The sequence below is a fragment of the Oreochromis aureus genome, linkage group 4 (assembly GCF_013358895.1).
Source record: "Oreochromis aureus strain Israel breed Guangdong linkage group 4, ZZ_aureus, whole genome shotgun sequence".
Lineage (NCBI taxonomy): Eukaryota > Metazoa > Chordata > Actinopteri > Cichliformes > Cichlidae > Oreochromis > Oreochromis aureus.
Genome location: NC_052945.1, coordinates 1,917,447 through 1,927,543, shown reverse-complemented (window position 1 = coordinate 1,927,543; position 10,097 = coordinate 1,917,447).

Here is a 10,097-nt window from a genome sequence, read left to right as displayed (position 1 = left end):
CCCAGGAATTTAGTTGTTTTCTATTAATGAGCAAATCCCACGAGCACATGAAAATACATGTGGATGGAAAAACAATAACCACCGCTGTCTACGATCTGGTAGATTTGGTGCACTCTGAAGGGAGATGCATTAAATCTCTGACAGCTCTTAAAAATAACGCTGATAAAGTAGCCAAGGCCACAGCTAAAGGCCTTTTCAAGGAGTTTGGATCTCCAGACCAGTTCCTCTTTGCTGCTCTGACCTCAGAACAATTAATCTCGGTGTTGTCATGGATCCTCCAAAGAAATCCAAACTTGTCAGGTTTTTTTCAGCAGTAGGAAAAGTTGTTAAGAAGACGGTCAGCTGCTGCTTTAAGGGCAGTAGTGATGACTAAATTGTCATCTTGATTTTTTTCCAGTGCCGTTAATCTTTTAAAATCTTACAGCCATTAGTCTAGTCTGGCCTCAGGATTAACATCTGTGGTGTATTTTATTTAAAAACCATTTAATTTGACTTAGAAATATACTTTATCTTGTCTTTACCATCCAAGTCCAAGTACTTCATATATATAAAAACAAAACACCCAGCACGCCCCTGTGGGCGGTTTATCCTTCAAGCTCGGGTCCTCTACCAGAGGCCTGGGAGCTTGAGGGTCCTGCGCAGTATCTTAGCTGTTCCCAGGACTGCGCTCTTCTGGACAGAGATCTCCGATGTTGTTCCCGGGATCTGCTGGAGCCACTCGCCTAGCTTGGGAGTCACCGCACCTAGTGCTCCGATTACCACGGGGACCACCGTTACCTTCACCCTCCACATCCTCTCGAGCTCTTCTCTGAGCCCTTGGTATTTCTCCAGCTTCTCGTGTTCCTTCTTCCTGATATTGCTGTCATTCGGAACCGCTACATCGATCACTACGGCCGTCTTCTTCTGTTTGTCTACCACCACTATGTCCGGTTGGTTAGCCACCACCATTTTGTCTGTCTGTATCTGGAAGTCCCACAGGATCTTAGCTCGGTCATTCTCCACCACCCTTGGGGGCATCTCCCATTTTGACCTTGGGACTTCCAGGTTATACTCGGCACAGATGTTCCTGTACACTATGCCGGCCACTTGGTTATGGCGTTCCATGTATGCCTTGCCTGCTAGCATCTTGCACCCTGCTGTTATGTGCTGGATTGTCTCTGGGGCATCTTTACACAGCCTGCACCTGGGGTCTTGCCTGGTGTGATAGACCCCAGCCTCTATGGATCTTGTACTCAGAGCTTGTTCTTGTGCTGCCATGATTAGTGCCTCTGTGCTGTCTTTCAGTCCAGCTTGGTCCAGCCACTGTCATGAACCGGCTGTGTGGCAGGCAGGGAGTGGACCCAAACGCAAGCTCGCGGAGGCAGGAATGAACTCAGAACGCAGCTTTATTGCTGGACAGGAAGACCATACAAACTAAACTGGAAACTAAACATATTGCACGGGGAAACACACGGCCATGTATGAGGGAGAACGCGACAACGAACTGAAAGAGACGCAGACATAAATACACAGAGGGTTAACGAGGGAAGTGGGAGCACACAAGGAACACAGGTGACACTGATAATCATAACAAGACAAGGCAGGAGAAAACGCAACACTGACGGGAGACTGTCAAAGTAAAACAGGAAGTACAGAGGTTCAGACAGGAGGAGAGAGAGCACAGACATAACGGGCTGGGGAAAACATGGAATAAAACACAAGGAGGGGAGACGAGGGCTCACAGATACACAGAGGGGCACACAGGGGGTAAAAGCCACAAGGGGAAATCAAATAAGAAACAACTTAACAGAGCAACCCAGGAACCATGGCCTAAATAAAGAAATACAAAAATACACGAGAACCAAGAATGCTGGGCCAACATGGCCCAGGATCATGACAGCCACTGGTAGGATTTCTGGATATCAGCCACCTCCTCTATCTGCCGGTGGTACATACCGTGCAGGGGCCTGTCCTTCCATGATGGATCCTCGCCTTCCTCCTCTTTCTTGGGTTTCTGCTGCCTGAGGTATTCACTGAGCACTCGGTAAGTTGGGGCCATCTTCCCAATGTATTCTTGGATGTTCGTTGTCTCATCCTGGACTGTGGTGCTGACACTCACCAGTCCCCGGCCCCCTTCCTTCCGCTTAGCGTACAGCCTCAGGGTGCTGGACTTGGGGTGAAACCCTCCATGCGTGGTAAGGAGCTTTCTTGTCTTTATGTCAGTGGCTTCTATCTCCTCCTTTGGCCAGCCTATTACCCCAGCAGGGTACCTGATCACGGGCAGGGCGTAGGTGTTGATGGCCCGGATCTTGTTCTTACTGTTCAGCTGACTCCTCAGGACTTGCCTGACCCTCTACAGGTATTTGGTGGTTGCAGCTTTCCTAGCAGCCTCTTCATGGTTCCCATTCGCCTGCGGGATCCCCAGGTACTTGTAACTGTCCTCTATGTCTGCAATGTTGCCTTCTGGTAGCTCGATCCCCTCAGTTCTGACTACCTTCCCTCTCTTTGTTACCATCCGACTACACTTCTCCAGTCCGAACGGCATCCCGATGTCATTGCTGTATAGTCTGGTAGTGTGTATCAGTGAATCGATGTCTCGCTTCACTCTTGGCATACAGCTTGATGTCATCCATGTACAGGAGGTGGCTGACAACTGCTCCGTTCGTAGTCGTGTATATATATATATATATATATATATATATATATATATATATATATATATATATATATATATATATATATATATATATACATATATATATATATATATATATATATATATATATATATATATATATAGCATGTTCCGCTTCCTTCTAGACTGGTGGAACAATTTTGATGAGACTTTGCATAAACATTGTCTGTGAGTACCAACATCTATATGATGTATGAAAATATTTTATACAAATGCCACAGGTGCACACACAGTCCCGATCAAAAGTTTAAGACCACTTAGAAATGTAAAAAAAATCATATTTTGCACGGTTGGATTGCAACAAAGTTCCAAATCAAACTTCAACATGCAACAACAAAAAATGGGAGCGAGACAAAAGAGTTTTTTAGGACTGTTTAGGACGACGTGCCTTTAAAAGGCCAAATCTGTGCAAAAATGTGGATTCGTTGTCATTTTCTGTCATGGCGTTCTGATGGCAAAGGCAAAATAACGTTCTCTTTTTGAACGCGGTCACGCCATTGAAATGCGTGAGTCACTTGTGTGTTATTCACAGCCCATCAGCAGCTTAATAGAAGCCCATAAATCAGAAGGCGTGTGGGTGTTTAAGTACACAGTAATCGATACTGGAAACGCAGAGGCTCAGTTTGCAAAAGTGAAACAACCGTTTGTGTTCAACGTCATCTTAAAAAGTCACCGTGCTGCATGCTGCAGATGCTTTTATGTTTGTTTTATGTCTTTTTAATTTGACGTTAAGGCAGCAAGGGAGGAAGGACAGAGACATGATGGGGTGGCAGACTTCATTTTCTTGCAACTTGTTTCTAGGGCGAGAGGGTTGTCATGGTAACCGCCAGCAAGGGAGTGAGATGTTGGGATGTGGTGGGAGAGTAGAGAGAGAGGTCTGGCTCTTCACTGTTAATAAAAGCTCGCTTGCTCTCTATCCCAGCGAGCTGCATTTGAATTTTAGATTCTTATAAATTATTAAAGGACTCCGCTGGGGCTGTGAGAGGAGAGATGAGGAGATGGACAGCAGGAGCAGGAGGAAGGTGGGGAGGTGCAGGGAGGATGGGAAACAGGGAAGAAAAGCAGAGGAAATAAAATTTTAAAGAGCGCTCGTGTTACATGTGTGGGGGCTGAGATGGAGGCATCTCCGGGTTTCTGCAGAAGGAACAAAAGATGGAAAAGTAACAAGACAGGAGGAGAAACGACAGATGAGCACAGGAGGAGGCGCGACGGAGGAGGAGGAGGAGAGGAACTGTCATAATGCAGCAGGGGAGGGAGAGGAAGGGGGTATGAGGTGAAAACAATAACAAATGAGGAGAAAGCGAGAAGCTAAATGACCCCAAACACTGGTGAAAAAAGGAAAAGCCTCCTTCAGGAGGCAGGAGGAGGCGCTCACAGAGGAGACAGTGAAACAAAAAACACGCGTACTGTTTAGGGAGCGTACTGCTCCTATAACTCATGTTCGATGGAGACAAAAGCAGCTCAAAAGCATTAAAGTGAACCGTTTTCCACTCACCCAGTCTGAGGCTGTATGAGTGTCTTTCAAAATAAAGGTCACAGAGTGCTACAGCTACACAAACAGATGGCTGTTAAAGGAAAACACAGAGAGAAGTGTACTTGTGTTTCAGTGTGTGTGTTGCTGCCTGCTGTCACAGGAATGAGTGTGAAGACTCCCTGTGTCACAGCGATCTATCTGTGAGGCCGGAGCGACAGCAAACACCAAGAAAACACTGAAAAATCACAGATTTATGATTACAGGGAAGATGGTGATTATCAACTCCTGCTCTGCTCACTCCCAGCTTTGCATGATTGATAATAATCCTTCTTTATCTGATACTGGGCCTCACTGCCGTCCCTCGGGTCATTCTCTGTCTGAAACGAGCTGTTTTAGCCCCTCCTCCTTTAAGACACCTTTGTTTATGATTGGCTGCCCCTTCCAAAGGCAAGGTTTGAACAGCAGGTGGGTGGAGAACCAATCCACTGCAACAGTTTAGTTGCAGGTTGTCAATGCAACGGTTGCTGTATTAGCAGAGATTGCTGTTGTTGCCGTAGCGTCTGTGACTAGTTGCTCTGAGTTTTTGCAGTGATTGGCTGCAGAAATTGCTGTTAAGTGCAGATGTTGCCTCACTGTGATTGGTTGGTTTAGCTGCCGGTGTTTTGCTGTATGGTTGGTTCTCCCAGTGGTTTCCATGTTTGGCTGCAGTACGACTTTACGTGCAGATCCTGTTTTAATTTCATTGGTCGGTGTAGTTGCTGATGTTGCAGTCATTGCTGTGTTTAGTTGCAGGTTGGAGGAGTTGCTGATGTTGCAGTGGTTGGGCGATGCCACCTTCACATTAAATGGCTTTCAAAGTGATTTCAGGCAGAAGTTGGAGTTTGGTTAAACTCTTAAGTTTAAACTTTTAAGTTTAACCAATAGTTGATCATGTGACGTGGTGATGAATTGAAGCCGGAGCTGCTTCAGCCTTTGTCTCCACCCTGCTGCCTTTTTCCTTTCAGCCCATTTTCCCAGAACCAACGATGAAACTCAGAGGAGGTCAGCTGTGACCAAAATCTGCTTCTGATTGTTGCGTTCCTACAGTACCAGGGGCACGAAGGACAACAAGTCTAGTTGCTGCTGTGCAGATCATGACCCTGAAGGTTCGCCTTCATTGTTATTGCTGTTGTCTTTCCTTTGTTTGTGGTTGGATGTGTGTAGTTGTGTATTGTGTATGTACTTGTGGAGTTCATGGTGTGACGGAGGCTTCAGTCGGCAGCGCTGCGTGTTTCTGATCTTCTTCTTCTTGCTGTAGAGTGTTTTCTGTGCAGTAAATCTGTGCTTGGGTCCTTACAAGGTGCAGTTGGTTTCTCTGTGTTCGTCTGCCTTCGTATCACCTTGGCGAGCGTTCTGGAGCTCAGCGTGATGCCACTGCGGTCTGGCTCCCTGCTGAGGACCTGAGGATGGTGAATCTGTGCCTGCGCCGCGCTCGCTGGCTCACAGGGTCATGATTTAAAAATGCACTCGGGAGGTTCAGGGCTTCGGATTGTCCTCAGCGTGGCCTCCTGATTGGTTATCAGGAAAACGCTCTCAGATGTGTTTCTCTGCGTGATGCTGGTTACAGGCTGAAGTCGGACTTGCAGTAAATGTTGCTGTGTTTGCTTCTGCTTGGATCTGGTGGATGTGAAGAACACACAGGTCCTGACTGGTCGCCTGGACGGTGCCGACTTCTCTGCAGAGAGACGCTGAGGTGAACGCTGTTTCTGACATCACTCTGAAAATATAAAGCGATTGTTCCAGCACTGTCTCTGAGGGCCTCCGGCTTCAGGATGTCACGAACCATCGTGTTTCTGGATCTTATTGTTTTTACAAGTAAGAGAAAAAAGAACAGTCAGAACATAAAAATGTAATGAGTCTATTAAAAATGTGAAAACGTCCTCGAAAGATCAAATCTGACACAAAGTCCAACAGGGAGGAGAGATTAGATTAGTGCAGGACTGAGTGAGTCACCAGTTAATTTTCTGTCAGTTTCTTAATGAATTAAGATTCATTTTTACTGAAAAGTCGCTGCACAAACACACGTCTCTGTTCTCAGTCTGACTGTGACGGTCACTGTTTACTGCTCAGAGTTTCTGTGGCATCGATCAGCTGATTTATCGATGAATCCTGGATATCCACGCAAACACGGAGCCGGCAGAGGCCGATGGATCGATTACAGAAGATGAAGAGGAAACTGAAGGAGAGGAGACAGTTGGAGAGAGTTAGAGTCAACCTTGAGGGATTTCATTATCCTCCCCTGATTCAATTACGGGGTCGATGAATTGAGTTAAAGAGGAGCCGCCTCCTCTCTGACGTCTCTGCGATCGAGTCCATCCTAATAACAGACTAAAAACATGAGATAAGATATTTCACATCTCGTTCGCTCTTTCCCTCCGTGCTGTTTGTGCGCAGGCTCACAGAGCACGAGGCAGAGAACCCCCCACTCACCTCCCCCTCAGCCAATCACTGTTAGTATGCAAATGATCCGGTGGCAGGTTTCTCAGTAGGTAGGGCATCAGAATCATAACGACTGTAACTGACAGTGAATTATTTTAATATTCTTCACTGTATTTGTTGGAAACATTTTTTTTTTGTAATTTTCCAATAATTGCGGGACTTTGGTTAAGTTAAATCCAATTTATTAACCTACCTTTGAGGTGAAGTGCAGCTACGGCAGGCAATGAGGTGCGTTTAATGTGACTCTGTTAATTTGAGTGGCCATAAATTGAATGTCTTATTTTATTCTTACTTCATTTTTGGCTAATTTATTTGACAATTGGGTCATTTAATTAAGACAGATTTTATGTTGTTGGTTGTAAAGGATATTTTATTTTATTCTGTATTTCTATTTTTCAGTTTAATTTTTCAAGACTTGGTTAATTGCCTTTTTCTTTATAACTTGGCCTACTTTTTTTTTTCTTTTTAAATTAGCAGTAGTGAGAAGTGTTATTGTTGAGCTTGAATATATTTGTTATAGGCCATCCAATTAAGGTAAATGTTATGTTTTTAGTTGTTAGAGTCTGATGAGGAATATTTTCTTTTTTGTTCCCTAAAGGTTGAATCTGTTCATCTGGACGTAGCGTTTTGTGGGAGAAACGTTTCGTCACTCATCCAAGTGACTTCTTCAGTCTCAGCTGACTGCAGGTTTCCCCAATCTTATAAACAGTACATTTGCATAATGACTGAAACCAGCCCACTGAAGGAACAATGGGCTGGGAGGTCAGTTCCTTGATGGTTAATTTGCAAATTCTCATGACCATTGATCAACAACCACTGATCAAAGCTCATTGATCAAATACTTTAATCATCCACTGGAGCACAAACTGGGTGTCATCAGGACGCTACAACACAGAGCGAACACCATCCCCACTGACACAGCAGCCAGGGAGGCAGAAGAACAGCACATCAAGAAGGCCCTGAGTAAATGTGGTTATCCCAGCTGGACTTTTGTCAAAGCTGGGAAGGCACCTAAAGAAAGCTCCAGCCGATCCAGGAGAGAAGGACAACCGCTGCCCAGGCGAAAACCTGTAGTGATCCCATATGTGTCAGGAGTATCGGAGCAGCTGAGACGCATTTTTTCTAAACACCGGGTCTCTGTGGCTTTTAAACCCCAAAACACGCTGTGCCAAAAACTGGTCCACCCCAAGGATCGGGTCCCCCGACACAAACAGAGTAACATAGTGTACGCTGTTCAGTGCCAGGAGGATTGCCAGGATTTATACATCGGGGAAACCAAACAACCTCTGGCTACAACACAGAAGAGCGACCTCGTCAGGCCAGGACTCTGCAGTCTATTTACACCTACAGGCCAGTGGACACTAGTGATGTTCGATTCGTGAACGAATCGTTCAATACTCGAGAATCACTTTACTGACTCGTGAATCATGATTCACAAGCGCAACTGACTCACTGACTCATCCCTGTTGCTGTTAGCAAACTAATTCCATTAGTAGAAATATATCTAGCTTATAATTAAAATTGTGGGGAAAAAAACAACATCAGCCAGTTTCTTAACAAAAACATTTCTGCTCTGAACTGGAAGAAAAAACCCTGAGTAGAAGCTCACATCAAGACAATAGCTCCTCGGTTCACAGTAGCAGGTAGTGACACCCCCTCCCTTGCTGTGCTGAATCACAGCATAAGTGAATCACTCACTCACTCACTCACCCCCTCCCTCCTGGCGCACAGCTTCTTCTTCTTCTTGGTTGGCAACCAATGTTAAGGCGCTTTACCGCCCCCTGGCTCACAGCTCAGTGGACATTTAGATGAGATATATTTGACACATTTAAGGAAAATACCAATAAAATAAAAATAAATAAATGTTCCCTTTAGAATTTTTTTTGCTCTTTTTTGCTCTAAAAAAATAGTTGTTTTCTTTTACAATCATTCATCTTAGCAGTAGGATTTACATTAAAAGAGAATCAAATTAAGTTTGAGTGAAAATATACATTTTTGCACTCTCTGGTCAACTGACTCAGTGACTCAAATGACTCAAGAAACCCGATTCACTTTGGTGAGTGACTCATTAAAACTCGATTCAGTAAAAAGAATCGAATTTACCATCACTAGTGGACACTCTTTCAATGATGAGGATGTACACATCCTGGACAGGGAGGAACGCTGGTTTGAGGGCGGAGTCAAGGAGGCCATTTACGTGAAGAGGGAAAGACCATCTCTGAATCGAGGAGGGGGCCTAAGGGTACATCTGTCACCATCTTACAATGCTGTGATTGCAGCCATTTCCCAACTCTCTGTGAATGGGACTCATGGCCATTGATCAGTGTTCTTTGATCAGTGGTCATGAGAATTTGCATAATTATAATGAAGGAACTGACCTCACAGCCCATTGTTCCTTCACTGGGCTGGTTTCAGTCATTATGCAAATGTCCTGTTTATAAGGTTGGGGAAACCTGCAGTCAGCTGAGACTGAAGAAGTCACCTGGATGAGTGACGAAACATTTCTCCCACTGAAAACATCCAGATGAACCGAATCAACTTTTGGAAAGGAAAAACTCAATGCATCATGGGAATCCCCGGCAGCCTACACCTATTGCAGCATAACTAAGGGAGGATTCAGGGTCACCTGGTCCAGCCCTAACTATATGCTTTAGCAAAAAGGAAAGTTTGAAGCCTAATCTTGAGAGTAGAGATAGTGTCTGTCTCCTGAATCCAAACTGGAAGCTGGTTCCACAGAAGAGGGGCCTGAAAACTGAAGGCTCTGCCTCCCATTCTACTTTTAAATACTCTAGGAACAACAAGTAGGCCTGCAGTGTGAGAGCGAAGTGCTCTAATAGGGTGATATGGTACTACAAGGTCATTAAGATAAGATGGGGCCTGATTATTTAAGACCTTGTATGTGAGGAGCAGGATTTTGAATTCTGGATTTAACAGGAAGCCAATGAAGGGAAGCCAAAACAGAAGAAATATGCTCTCTCTTTCTAGTCCCTGTCAGCACTCTTGCTGCAGCATTTTGGATCAGCTGAAGGCTTTTCAGGGAGTTTTTAGGACATCCTGATAATAAAGAATTACAGTAGTCCAGCCTGGAAGTAATAAATGCATGAACTAGTTTTTCAGCATCACTCTGAGACAGGATATTTCTAACTTTAGAGATGTTGCGCAAATGGAAGAAAGCAGTCTTACATATTTGTTTAATATGTGCGTTGAAGGACATGTCCTGGTCAAAAATGACTCCAAGGTTCCTCACAGCATTACTGGAGGCCAAGGTAATGCCATCCAGAGTAAGAATCTGCTTAGATACCATATTTCTAAGATTTTCAGGGCCGAGTACAATAACCTCAGTTTGATCTGAATTAAGAAGCAGAAAGTTAGCGGCCATCCAGGTCTTTATGTCTTTAAGGCATTCCTGCAGTTTAACTAATTGGTGTGTGTTACCTGGCTTCATGGATAGATAGAGCTGTGTGTCATCAG